We start from the raw sequence: 13,056 nt of genomic DNA, 5'->3' as shown, positions 1-13,056 counted from the left end.
ATTCCAAATATAGTCATGTTCTGAGGTACTAGGGTTTAGGACTTCAACACAGGAATTCAGCCCATAACAGAGGGCAAGCTCCGTTACCTTCACTTTACAGCTGGGCCCTGGGGTCAGACTCTTCCCCGAGGGCACACAGTCCATGAGACTGAGATTGGGAGTCCCAGGCCCTGGACCCCAGTTTAGTTCTCTTTCCACAACAGGCCTCAGCCACAGGGTTGGCTGTATTTTCACTTGTTGGGAGAACGGTGTGTCTTAAGGAGACCTAGACTTAGAATTTATCATTGGTCTTGCTTTGAAAGCCCTGCCCCCTGCCCCCAAACTCAATTTCCCTAAAAAATAGGCCATGATTTATAGTTTACTGGGGAGGCAAGCCCAGGAAACACCAATAGGGGAGTGGAGAAGTGGAGAAGTGATACAAGGGAAGAAAGCCAGACCACAAAAGATGCATGACTGCCATGGGCAGCTCGGGCTCAGTCCTGCTGGGGCAGCCTCAGAGCTGTCCTCCCGACACTTGGGAGGGAGGGAGCCGGGCTCTTTATACACTGACTCCTGATGGTCACTGATTGAGAGCTGATTCCCTCGGGTGTGGATTCCAACAGCACCTCCAACGTGCCCTGGGGAAGGCCATTGATAAGGATGCCTGGCCCCAGAGAGTGCTCAGGCCCTGAATTAATGATCTATTGCTGTGCAACGAACTTAGCAACTTAACACATTTATTATGTCCAGTTTCTGGGGCTCAGAAATTGTGTCTGGGCCTGGCTTAGCTGGGTCCTCTGCGTCACCATTTCTCCCAAGGCAGAAATCAAGGTGTCGATCTGGACCGGGGTCTCAGCTGAAGACTTACTTGGCTTGGGGAAGGATCTGCTTCCCAGCTTAGGTGGTTGTCTGCCGAATTCATTTTCTCTAGGACTTTTAGACTGATGGCCTCAGTTTCTAGCTGGCACCACCCTCAGTTCCTTGCCACATAGGTCTGTTAAGACACTGCTGGTGTCTGCTACCCTACAGTGCCCTCTACTCTCTTTACAAGTTATTGCTGGCTGGAAACATTTTTGTCGAGAGACTTGGAGAGGAGAAATAACTTTATTGCAGATCAGTAGGAAGTCTAATTTTAAACTATCTGGCCATTAGGGGCTAGCCCAATGTGATTCCCTCCTATGTTTTCCCATCCCTAGTTAAGAGCCAGGCATCTCGAGCTTTCTGCAGTGAGAACTTTGAATTCTAATGATATTCTGTGGAGCCAGCTAGTTCTGGTTCCTCTTGTTGGATTTCAAAGTGAATTTGGAGTTGAATGAGTGAGAACTTTGGGATCTCCAACTGAAATTCCATATGGGGTATTAACATGGAAATTAACACAGTGAAGTCTTATTTCCTGTCTGACGTCTGAACAATTCCTAAGGTCACAGGACGGTGCCACTCTCTCCAGCACTCCTCGTATTTAGATGTCACATTCAGATGGCATCTGGGAGAAGCTGGAGGGAATTTTCTTTTTAAGGTTCTGTGATGGCCAGAAGAGCAGAATCAGTGTTCTGGGAAAAGGAGAGTGTATCAGCTTTATTGACTTTATCAGTGTCTTGTATTAGTTCTGCTTTTTAAAGTCAATTTTTTGTCCCCTTTGAGGGGCCACGTGCATGGTAGTGGTTAGGGCTCAGCTCTGGAGCCATAGTCCTTGAGTTTGCATCTTGACTTGGCCAACCATTGGCTGTGCAACCTTGGGCAAGTTACCTAATCTCTCTGTACCTCAGTCTCTTCATCTATTAAATAGGGTAATATAATATTAGCATCCTCATAGAGTTCTTGTGAGGGTTAAATGAGACAAAATGCAGGTAAAGCTCTCAACAGTGGCAGGAGCCAACCAGAGTTTGCTATTATTAGTTTGAGAAGGCTTAATAACACCAGGAAGAGAACTTTCTGAGTGATGGAAATGACCAAGGGGATTTATAAAACCTGCTATTTCTGGATAGGACAAAAATTCTCTATTCCCTTTTTGGGTTCTATTTTGGAAAAAAGCCTACTATACCTGTGATTTCCAGATTTCCAGGGCTCCAGAGGAAGTATTTCTAGCTTCATAGATATTATCACTCTGCACCAAGACTGCACGGCTGCCTTTAGTATCTCAATAAACATGTCATTTCCTGGTTCTGGCCAGACAGACCTCGGGTCCTGGTGGCTGAGCTGCTTGTATTTCTGACAGGTTTTGATGGGAGAACGGGAAAGGGGCATGTGGACTCAGTGATTCTGAAGGTGAAGTGGGAATGGACGAGAAGCTCTGAGTCGGGAAGGCTCAGTAGAGACCAGGGGATGGTGGGGTTGGAGGAGCAGAAAGACAAAATTTGCCCTAGCATCTGAAATGTGATGCCTGCAGGTGTCCTGGGTTTGTTGGGGTGGGCATAGCTCAAATATGGTGGCATTTCTTATATGTTAGTGTGCAAAGGAATCACTGGGAATGCTTGTTGAAAATATGGGTTCCCAGACCCACCTCCAGAGATTCTGATTCTGCAGCAGCACTGGTGGGGGGGGGGGTCTGGTGATTTTTATGGGGCTGTGGTGCCCCAGAACCTCGAGGGAGCAGGGAGGCCATGATCTGGTTGGGGGCAGAGATCAGAGGCTTTTCTGGATGCTGTACTTGCCCGGCCATCACATTTTTAAAAACATCTAGAGTGATTGTTGATTTAGGGGAGCTTTGGGGAGTTGATGGAGATTATGGGGATCTAAAGTCCCAAGCTACCACCGGACATCCCTACTCACTGAGGGCCATGCATTGAGAAACACTGTCAGAAAGAAGTGGGAGGTGCCTTAGGTACACTGTCATTTTACGTAGTAAGACCATAGGGCCCAGAGAAGTTAAGTGACTTCACCAAAATCACACAGCTAGTTAGTTATGGTAGATCTGAGACTGTACCCAAGTATTCTGGTTCTCTGTGCGGTTACTCCATTCACTAGACACCTGTTCCTCCTGGGGTGGGAGACTGGGGGAAGGGAGGCTATGAGGGGAGGAAGTAGTGAGAATTGGAGGGAGCCGGGCCCACAGACCCAGAGGACAGGGCAACAACAAAGATTTTGCCCTTGTGGAAAACTGACTCAGAATTAGAAGAAGGAGAATTTTGGCTTGGAATTCCAATGGTCAGTCAATTGCTATTAAAATCCCTAGTAGAAGTAATCTTCAAAAGGCAAGACGTCCTTCTTAGACAAAAAAAAATATTACAAGACTTTTTTTCCTTTTTAATCTCAAGAGGATACATACTCTAACGGAGGAGCTCACGTTTCAGATTTTCTTCCTAGTAACACCCTCGCCCTGGCTCCTGGGTGTTCCCGGCAGCTCGTGGTGCGGGAGTGGACGTGGGCAGAGGGCCTGGGCGGCGGGACTGCGGCAGCGCGGGCGGCGGGACTGCGGGCGGGGCCACTGCAGCACGGCGGGCCGCGGGCGGCCGGGCAGCCGCCCGCTAGAGGGGGCGCTGTGGGCATCACCAGGCGGCCTTTTGTCAGCGCACACGGCCAAGAGAGCTCTCATTTCCTCCCAGCCTTGTGCGGGAAATGGATTTAATTCTGAGAGCGGGGCTGTAGGAGACGAGCGGGAGCGAAAGCCTTTTGTCAAGGAGTAGCAGCCTCTGTTGTCTGTGATCACCACTGACGCGGAGAAGCTGCATTGCCGGTGGAATTCCAGGCAGCTCTGGCTGCAGGATGGGTAGAAAACATTGCTCTGCAGATTAGCTGAGTGCATCTATCAAGCCGACTCCAAAAAGAAAAAACAACCACCACCATCACCAAAACAAAACAGCAACCCGCAGCAGAAGACCAGAGATGGATAAGATGCGGTGCAGGAGGTAAGTCCGTCTTGGGAATGGGCGCCATGGGCTGGCCTTGGTTTTGTTTATTTTAATCGAATTTGAGAACCCTACAGCATCCTTCCACCGTGCGGGAGCTGGTTGGTCCAGATCCGTGAGCATCTGTTTAGTGAGTGCGTCTGCGATGCAGACCTTCCCCGCGGCTGTGCTCTATGCCTAAAGCTTTTTGTTGCTAATATAACATTGGAGGTTTTTTTGGAAAGCGCGTCTGCCAAGCTCTGGCCTCGGCCTGGGGACGGTCGGATTCACTTGCTCCGAGCGCAGCGCCTGACAGGTGGGGCTTTCTTCTGGGTACGGCGGGAGGCAAGCCTCGCCTTGCGGGGCCGCCCCTCCCTTCCCTTCGCGCTCGGCCGCCGCCCTCCCGGGAGCCGCGGGGCGCGTTCCCCGGGCCTCGCCAACGCCTTGGCGCCGCCGCAGCTGCGGGGAGAGCAGGTGCGGCGTCGGCCGCCGCCTGCATTGGGAGCAGGGATGCTGGCACGTGGGCAGACCCCAGTGGGTCTGAATTTTTATACAGTCCACCACTTTGGAGGGAAAAAAGGCCACTCTCCCCGAGGAAGTCTGGGCAGTCTGTTCAGCTCTTAGATTCCATTTTCCCTCCCCTCTCTTCCCCTGCCTCCCCTCCCCTCCTGCACCGGGGAGGCGGCCACCCTCTACCGGAGAAGCGGGGGGGCCTGCGTCTGCTTGTTTTGAAATCGCGACCACGGCCAGCCTACCTGATGTTGGGGGGTGGAAGGGGCGGACTGCTTTAGGATGCTGATCAGGCGCTCGGGTTTGCCCTATTGTCTTGCCTGTTTCCCCCCTTTCTTTTCTTCTCTAATCTCCACCCCCTGCCAAAAAAAAAAAAAAAAAAAAAAAAAAAAAAAAAAAAAAGGAAGAAGAAGAAGAAAAAGAAGAAAAGAGGGGGTGAGGAGAAAGAAAGAGAGAAAAAAAGAAGGGGGAAAAAACCCTAGCCCACACCCTATCAAATTCTTTTGAAAATTGTCATTTATCTTTGACACATGATTATAACCCATCTGTTTCTTTACACCCACCCTTCCCTCCTCTTGCAGTTTGTCGACTAAGATTCAACTGACTCGAAGGATCCTTATAAATACTCGAACTCAAACCTCAGTGTCCTGAATGGGCATTTTGTGCTTTCTGATTAACCCCAGATGGAGGGGTTGGGGGCATCCTGGCAGGAACAAATGATGGGGGAGGCGGCCTCCCTCCTTTCACATCCAGGGCGTGGGCCTGGTGGAGACACATGAGATGCTGAACTTGTGCAGTGAGCGATGTCCCTGTTAATGGGATTTGAAAATGTTTCATTTTAAGGGAAAAATAGTTGGTAACGTTTGAAGTGAGGGTGCTTTACACGAGTATGACCAGGGAAAATAGCTGTGAAGTTTCAGACTTGCAAGTCACTCCTCCCACTCACATATGAAGCGTGTATGTTAGAGATTTAAAAAACGGGGATTGGCCTTTTAATATTTTACTTTATAATGTTCTACCTTCATTGTGTAAAGTGATCAGATTTTCTCAAAGCCTGTGTACCAATCTTGCCCGGACCCCCCCTCACTCACCTTCGCTCCCCATCCCCCACCCCTAATAGGGCACAGTAAAAGCAAACTTTTCATTATTAGTATGAGGCCAATACATTTTGGAGAGCTACTGAGGATAAATCACTCTTTGATCCAAAATCCACCATTTTTGTTGCAAGCCCTATGCTCTTTCTCATCCACCCAGTTGTCTCGCCTGATTAGAAATGTGCTTGTCACATACAAAGTGTACAACCCTGCCTGAAATGACACACTGCATGTGGTTTCTAGGCTTTGGCTGAATTTACTTCAAATATCAATATGGTGCTGGAATTAGCAAATCTCAGCTATTCTTGAGAGTTTACAGGTGATCAACTGTGTTTGTTGGCAGAGGGTTTAGAGTTAAGATTTTAAATACATATAAAAAAGACTCTGATAAATATGTGTATCACCTACCTGGTTCTCCAAGGGATTTAAGACAGTTTATAGGGATTCATAAAATACAGCAAGGCAGACTAACTTAGAAGTAGACGGAAAAGAAAAAGGAAACTAAAGGTAGAGACATAAAATTGTAATAAGAACGAGGCTAGTATAGAAATACAAGCATGTGCAGGGCAGCTCTGAACTTTCCAGCAGCTCATACACAAAGGGAAATTGACCAGCCCATGGTTCATATGTTTTATTTATTCACTGACTCATTCACTCACTTGTTCACTCAACAAACATTCACTGAGGACCTACTACACACAGGTTCTGTGCAAGGTGCTGGGAACAAAGGGGTCAAGCAGACAGAGTTGGTCTCTGCCCTGCCGACACCCACAGATGAATACAAGAAACGGACACTTACGAAGACATCGCTCAAATGAATATCTGATTACAAGTTGTGATAAGAGCTGTTCAGGAAAAGCATGAAACACAAAATATCACCTGTCCAGACATAAAAACACAAAATAAAAACTTCTTCAGAGAAGCACAATTCTTGATTCTACAAGCAGAAAGGAACTTTTTTTTCAGATATGACACAGTGTTTGGAAAAATGTCTTCAATCATGTCCTTGTCAGACACAAGGGTGGGGTCTCCCTCTGCTGTTTTCAGAGTGCCCCTCCGTGTGAGGGAGCCTGATGTCACACCACAGGTCTCAGGCCCCTGGGCTTCTGGGGATACACGTATTTGGGAGGGTCTATGTATTCTCTGAAATTAGTGGTTTTATTTTAATGATAATCTCACCTAGTGAATAATTAAAATGTGTTCTGGATCATCTTGATGGCAACCCCCAAACCAGTGCTGGGGGCTTCGTTTGCCTCTGTATCTTCTCAGTGGGCCAGGAGCAGGCCTGGTGGCGGGGACCACAGCACAGATGGGGGAAACTGGAGCTTACATAGAGACATGTGGGGGGAGAGGTGAGTCCACACTGGGCACAAGCTCGCCTAACTCAAAAGAACAGCTCTTGACGACCACTGCTGAATAGGCAGGAAATGAAGCTCTCATGCCAATTCCACCTTCATATGGACTAAGTTGCAGCAATTTATTAGCCCAGGTGTTGCAATAAAAATGCAATGAAAAAGTTGCTGTTGCTGGTTTTAGCAATAATTGGATTAGATCTCCATTTAATGCAGATTTAGCACCGCAACACCCCCCCCCGCCACCGCGCCCCCGCCAAGTACTTTGCGTCCAAAGCAGTGAGACAGGCAATTTGGTGTAATGGTTAAGTGGAGCCAGGCTGCCCAACTTCAAGACCATTTTTCTACTTACTTGCTGTGAGGCTTTGGGCAAGTTACTCAACCTCTCTGTTCCTATGATAATATGCGGATAAACAATGTGGTATTGATTTCATAGTAAGATTGTGAGGATTAGAGATATTACATATGAAAAACTTGGAGCGTATATATGCTCAATAAATGTTAGTTAATACTATTTTTATTAGAGTGAAATGGCACTCTTTATACAGGTACTCCAGGATGGTTTGATACCAGAACTTTAAATTATGATATCTGATTATCTTCAAGTAGCAAACACATTTCAGAGAGTATTAAAATTGTTTTGCATTGTAGATGAGTTGTCTGCGTTAGTATGTTGAAATAAAAATTCAGATATTGGTGACGTGTAGTAACTAGACCTGAAGCTACATCTTTCCATTGTTAAACCGGAATGGTATTTTAGTTTCAACAAAACAATATTTTCTATTGCAGTAAATTAATTTTATTAACTTGGCATTTTGAAGTTGGACAGTCGCACCTATTTGCACATTCATTTCGGCATTCTAGTTGTATAAAAGCCATGAAGTGTCAGTATTTAGAGCTGGTCTTTATGAGTGTACATATTTAATTTTTTATATTTTATATTTTAATTTTAATTTATATTTTAATAAAAGGGACTTAGGTCAACTCTTGGTCCATGAGATTTTTTTTTCCTTAAAAGGAGATTTCTATATAGTTCAAGCATTTTGAATTGCGTACAAGGATAGACCCAAGATTCTTAGAAAAGAATTTTGAATCTCTAGGAGATTGCAGCCCCAAATTTGATTTTATATAGTTTTAGCTTGACTGCCACAGTTTTAGTCTGAAAGAATTTTTTTCCTCTGTCTTCAACAATAGCAGCGAAATCCCCTAGACTCAGAGAGCACCTATAGAATGGCAGTCTTCCAGCAAAAGTTCATTCTGGCCTATCTTCCAGGATAAACTCCAAATGAAAGGTTTGCCGGCACTATTTGAAGGAAGTGAAAAGAAAGACTGTTCTCTGTGGAGGAAAATGTTTGAATGTACTGATTAAAACAAGTTTGCTGATTATGTTGTTATGTTTTAAAATTTTCTTTGTTACCTAGGTGATCTGTCAAAGATTACAAGAAATGTGGTGGTCTCCCACTATAATCATATTTTTGACAGCTTTGCTCTGGATATACACATATCATAGACATATGCATTTATACAGACACACACACACACACACACACACAGACACCCAGGGGTATAGGTGATGGTGTGTTACTTAGGACCCTGGTTGCCCAGGACTGATGGGTTTCTGGGGCTGGGGGACTTACAGTGCTAACACCAGGACAGTGCCAGGCAAAGGATGACAGATCTATTTTAGTTTCAGAGAACAGGGAGAGAACAAACAACGGGCCCAGATTCTTTAGGGACTTTTGGGAAAATATGGTACAGATGGTGCCAATCAACATCAGCCAGCCTACGATTCAATAAGGAACCCTCCTGGGAAGAGGCAGGCATATCCTCCCAGTCGAGCCCTAATCCTCAGGCTGAGTGCACCAGCCTGGATGCGCTGTGCTGTGGTCGGGGAGAGGGTGGGGGTGCAAATCAGAGGCTCCAGGAACTCCATCAGCACCTTCCACCTTGAGTGACTGGACCCCAGATCTTGACATGTACCAAGGGAGCTCCCAGTAAATCTTCAAACACATCAGTTCACATCAACCCAATAGTTGCAGCTAAAAATAAAGATACGTAAGTACCTAAATAAATGCCACTTGGCCCAGCAGTAAATATCCCTAACATGTTTAATCTGACACAGGACCTCAACCCTTAAGCAACCGGGGCAGGACCTGGAGGCCTGGGAATTTAGGATGTGGGTGCCGGAAAGCACGTTTATTTCAGTGTCCTGTAGGATATCTGGAAAGGTCTTCCTTGGGCCCAGCCTTGAAGTGGCTGGAAAAAACGTATCAAGTCAAATAGCAAATTCCTCCGACTTCTGTGAATGGCAGCTCTGAGGACCATTTGACACCCTTCACCCCATCCCCCCACCCAGATGGCTGACTGGACCACGCATGGACCTGTGAATCTCACCTGGACTTGGAATCTCAGGGCTGGTAGCCAGATTAGGTCAACGAGGGGAGGGGTCAGGGCGAGGAGAGATCGTGGGTCATCCCCTACTCCCCTCACCAATTTGGAGGTGGCTACAGTGATTCGAGTTCTGGTCTCTCCATGAAACCCAGCTGGACTTTGTGCCCTTTGTTGATGAAGTTGCCCGCCATCCTGCTGGTCTAGTTTGCTTGGTTGGGTTTCTGTTGCATACAGCCATGCGGTCTGGCTAGAACTCTGGCTGACTCCAGAACTTCCCACTTCACTCTCCTACATCGAGCCCGACCTCCCTCCATCCATCTGCGGTGATCTTTCTGAAACAAAAATCGAATCTTGTCACTCCTCTGCCCTCAGGATAAAGCCCAAACCTTTTCCTTACCTTTATTGCTTCACATCTTCTTCCTTCACACCCTACTCCTTGATGGGCTGGACCATCTTTCCGGGCAAGCCCTTCTCCACCCCTCCCTTACCTTTCAGTCTCTCCTCCACTTTATATGCTTGACCATGAATTTTTGTCTGCCAAGTTGCTTCTTTTAGAAAGCCCACCGAATAGACAAACTTCTAGCAAGCCTAATTTAAAGAAAAAAGGAAAAAATAACAATACTAGAAATGATATATGGAACAAAGGGGAGGAAATGAGATTTGAAATCATAAGAACATGATGCGTTTATTTTATCCTAACATATGTGACAATCTTGATGAAATGGACAGTTTTCACAGAAAATGTGAACTACCAATATTTACTCCAGAAATCAAATGTCATATTCCTGGATGGGCAGAATCGATGTTACAAAAATGTCAGTTCCTCACAGATTCTGCCGTGCGGATGGCAGTCTTCCTAGTACCCAGAAGTGATGCAGATTTGCTCCTATTTTTATATTCCCGCAGTCATTTTCTGTGGAATTTTGAAAGGGGTAGTTAACTACGTATGCTCAATTGCGAATCATTTTATTGAAGGGAAAGCCAGTATATGTGCATTTAAGTGTCATTTATAAATTGGTCTTCCCGAAGAACAAATGAAGTTATTCAACTTTGAAATGCATGGAGACTTTACAAAGACAGAATTTCATTTAACAGACATGATTTTCCACCCATATTATTTTACTGAGCATGGATTTCATCGTGTTTGCTTTCTTTCAGCATGGAGCCCATATAAAGATCTCTTGGTTTTTGCTTCTGAAAATCTATGGTGAAAAGACGCTAGAAAAGTGAGGGCAGGTCGCGTTCTTTCCCCCTTTTACTTGTGTCTGGTAGCAACAGCATGGGTATCTCAGCATTCCTTTATTTAGAACTCACTCTTCTTCCCTCTTAGCACCACATTTCTCTTGGATCCTCCCAACACCCTCATTTGTGTCCTAAATTAGCTACATCTGTTACCATAGTTCTGCAGCACCCAGCTTAACCCATTCCATGCTTGCTACGCCCGTATTATGCTTGAGACTTCCTTTCTTGTATTTCATAAAACATACCGTTATTTTTCCTTCTTTGTCACCTACCCCGCAATTTTTATTATTGTCAAGGCAATGCCTGTGTATAATTAATAAATCAAATAGGACTGAAGGGCTTCTAATAGAAAGCAACAATTCCAAATCCTTTAGCCACAGGCAAACCCATTTTAGCTGTGTTTTCTGTTCTGCTCGAGTTACCTCTGTAGCTCAAAATAATACGCAGGTGCTGCTGTTTCTGAATTGATCAGCTTCAATCATCAGCTAGTGACTTTCAGCCGTGAAACTCAAGGATGTAGTTTATTTACACCACACCTGCATCTCCTCCTGCCTTTCTTCTGGTCATCCGTGCCACTCCAGGCGATGCATTTATTAAAACCAGATTTCTCATTCCATGGACTGTTGGTTGGGTTACTTGACTGTCTACTCTGTAAGATAAGGCTGTTACCACCGCTCCTCCTCCTTTCTAGCAGTATGTTTACTTTTGCATTATAAAAATTAATGAAGTATTCATTGTGTCCCATAGCCATAGTGGGTTTCTATGATTTGTCTATAAGGTAATTCTAAAAGATGAAAACTCCTTTTTAAAAAAAATTGAAGTGTAGTCAGTTTTAATGTGTCAATTTCTGGTGTACAGCATCATGTTTCAGTCATACATGTACATACATATATTCCTTTTCAGATTCCTTTTCATTATAGGTTACTGTGAGGTATTGAATATGGTTCCCTGTGCTATAAGAAGAAATTTGTTTTTTTTCAATCTATTTATATATAGTAGTTAATATTTACAAATCTCGAATTGCCAATTTATTCCTTCCCACTTCCTTTCCCCCTGGTAACCATCAGTTTGTTTAATATGTCTGGTGAGTCTGTTTTTGTTTTGTAGATAAGTTCATTAGTGTCTTTTTTAAAAGATGAAAACTCTTAAAGTGTTGATTATCTGACTGGGTCGATACTGTTCTCTGCACGATAAGGAACATGCTAGGATTTCAGATCCTTTTCAGGGGCTCCAATATCTCCACCCGGGGACCACCAAGTGGAAGATGCTTCCCGGGTGAAGTTCAAATGGCTTCTGTTACCTTGGGGGCACCTGCACCATCATGGCTGCTCTCGTTCACCCCCTGCAGTGTGCACAGTTTCTCCAAGAAGACTCACCCAGAGGTCAAGTTGATGAATTCAGAAACAGTAGTATATGCACACTATTTTGAGATACGGAGGTAGCTACAGCAGGGTGCCTGGCTGTGAACCCCTGTATGTAGGGGGGCGGTGGTGGTGGGCAGGGTCCACTGCTCCATATAGACACTGCAACTTGTGCCCTTGTGTTCAGTTTCTTTTTTAATTCCTGCCCTCCCTAAAACCTGCCATCTCAGAGTCCAGGACATTTTTAGGGCTCTAGACAGATCATCTGCCTCCTTGGCTCCGGCATCCTCTGTCTAAAATCTAGACTGAGGCTTCTTTTGCTTTCAAACTTTAGTCACCAGTTCCCCATCTGTTTTTTTTTGTTTTGGTTTTTTTTTTTTTTTTTTTTGTCCTCCAGAAACTTGTTAAAATTGCTTCTCTCTTAATGATCTGCTTTTACTTAGTCATTGTGGGAGTATGTATTTTTATCGCCTCATGATCAATTTAATGGAGTCTAAAAAGAAAGAAACATGGTGGTAGTTGAGATTAGGCCTGCCAGCTTGAATTAGGAGCCAAAAACGTTAACTTTCAATCAAGCCATGCACGGCAGTGATAAAACAAACTACTGGCATGGCCAGGATTTAAATTCAAACCCTAGTGAGGTTTACTTTTCTGTTGCGAAAATGCCTTCAAATAAGTGTAGTACCTGTCAACTCAATTCCAGTATCTTCTCCCATCTAGAACAGTCCAGAAACATTGAAACATTCTTCTGCCCCCACTCAAAGGTCATCGACTTTTAGTTCACATAGATTTTAATAAGCTGAATTGTTCCCCTTTAGAGACTCCAGAAAAGTGGAAGTGGCAAATTAGAAAGATGAGTTTGGCTAGTATTCTAAAAGAGATTGGGATAAAATGAAAATTAAGGCAAGATGCATACTTCTCCTAGGAACCCGGGTCACAGATGCCGGCCAAGTGCTGTGGGAGATCATTTGTCAGGGTTGCCAGTACATTCGATTTAGACCCAGAAAGTAAGGAACTAACAGAGTATATTCTCACGGGGGAAAGGCTGCTGGCTTTTTTTTTTTTTTAACCTGGATGAGAAGGAAGGATTTGTGAGCGCCAAAGGTTCTTTATCGCGGAAGTAAATCTGGAGTTATGATGCACAAGAAATTTTAGTTGCCTCTATGTTTCCATCTAATTTGGAGATTATTGCTCATTTTTCAGCCTTAGCAACAATCATTAAGACTGAGAACAGTTTTAGGGTTCCTGCTTCATATATCTCGACTTTGTTGAAATGACAGCCTGTAAAATCGTTGCCAGCTTT

At 44.9% G+C, this 13,056-nt stretch overlaps 1 protein-coding gene across 1 annotated transcript in view; it reads left to right on the top strand.

The window, feature by feature from the left end:
- Positions 1-3,483: 3,483 nt before the first annotated feature.
- The window catches only part of ADD2 (adducin 2), a 95,949-nt gene continuing 86,376 nt past the window's right edge, over positions 3,484-13,056 (top strand). Inside the window, 1 exon segment of the mRNA XM_032497765.1 lies at positions 3,484-3,824. The gene's annotated coding sequence lies outside the window, so the exon portion shown is untranslated.

This window comes from Camelus ferus, chromosome 15, assembly GCF_009834535.1.
Source record: "Camelus ferus isolate YT-003-E chromosome 15, BCGSAC_Cfer_1.0, whole genome shotgun sequence".
NCBI classification, from domain to species: domain Eukaryota; kingdom Metazoa; phylum Chordata; class Mammalia; order Artiodactyla; family Camelidae; genus Camelus; species Camelus ferus.
Note: the sequence above shows the minus strand (reverse complement) of the source record. Positions and strands in the feature narration are given on the sequence as shown.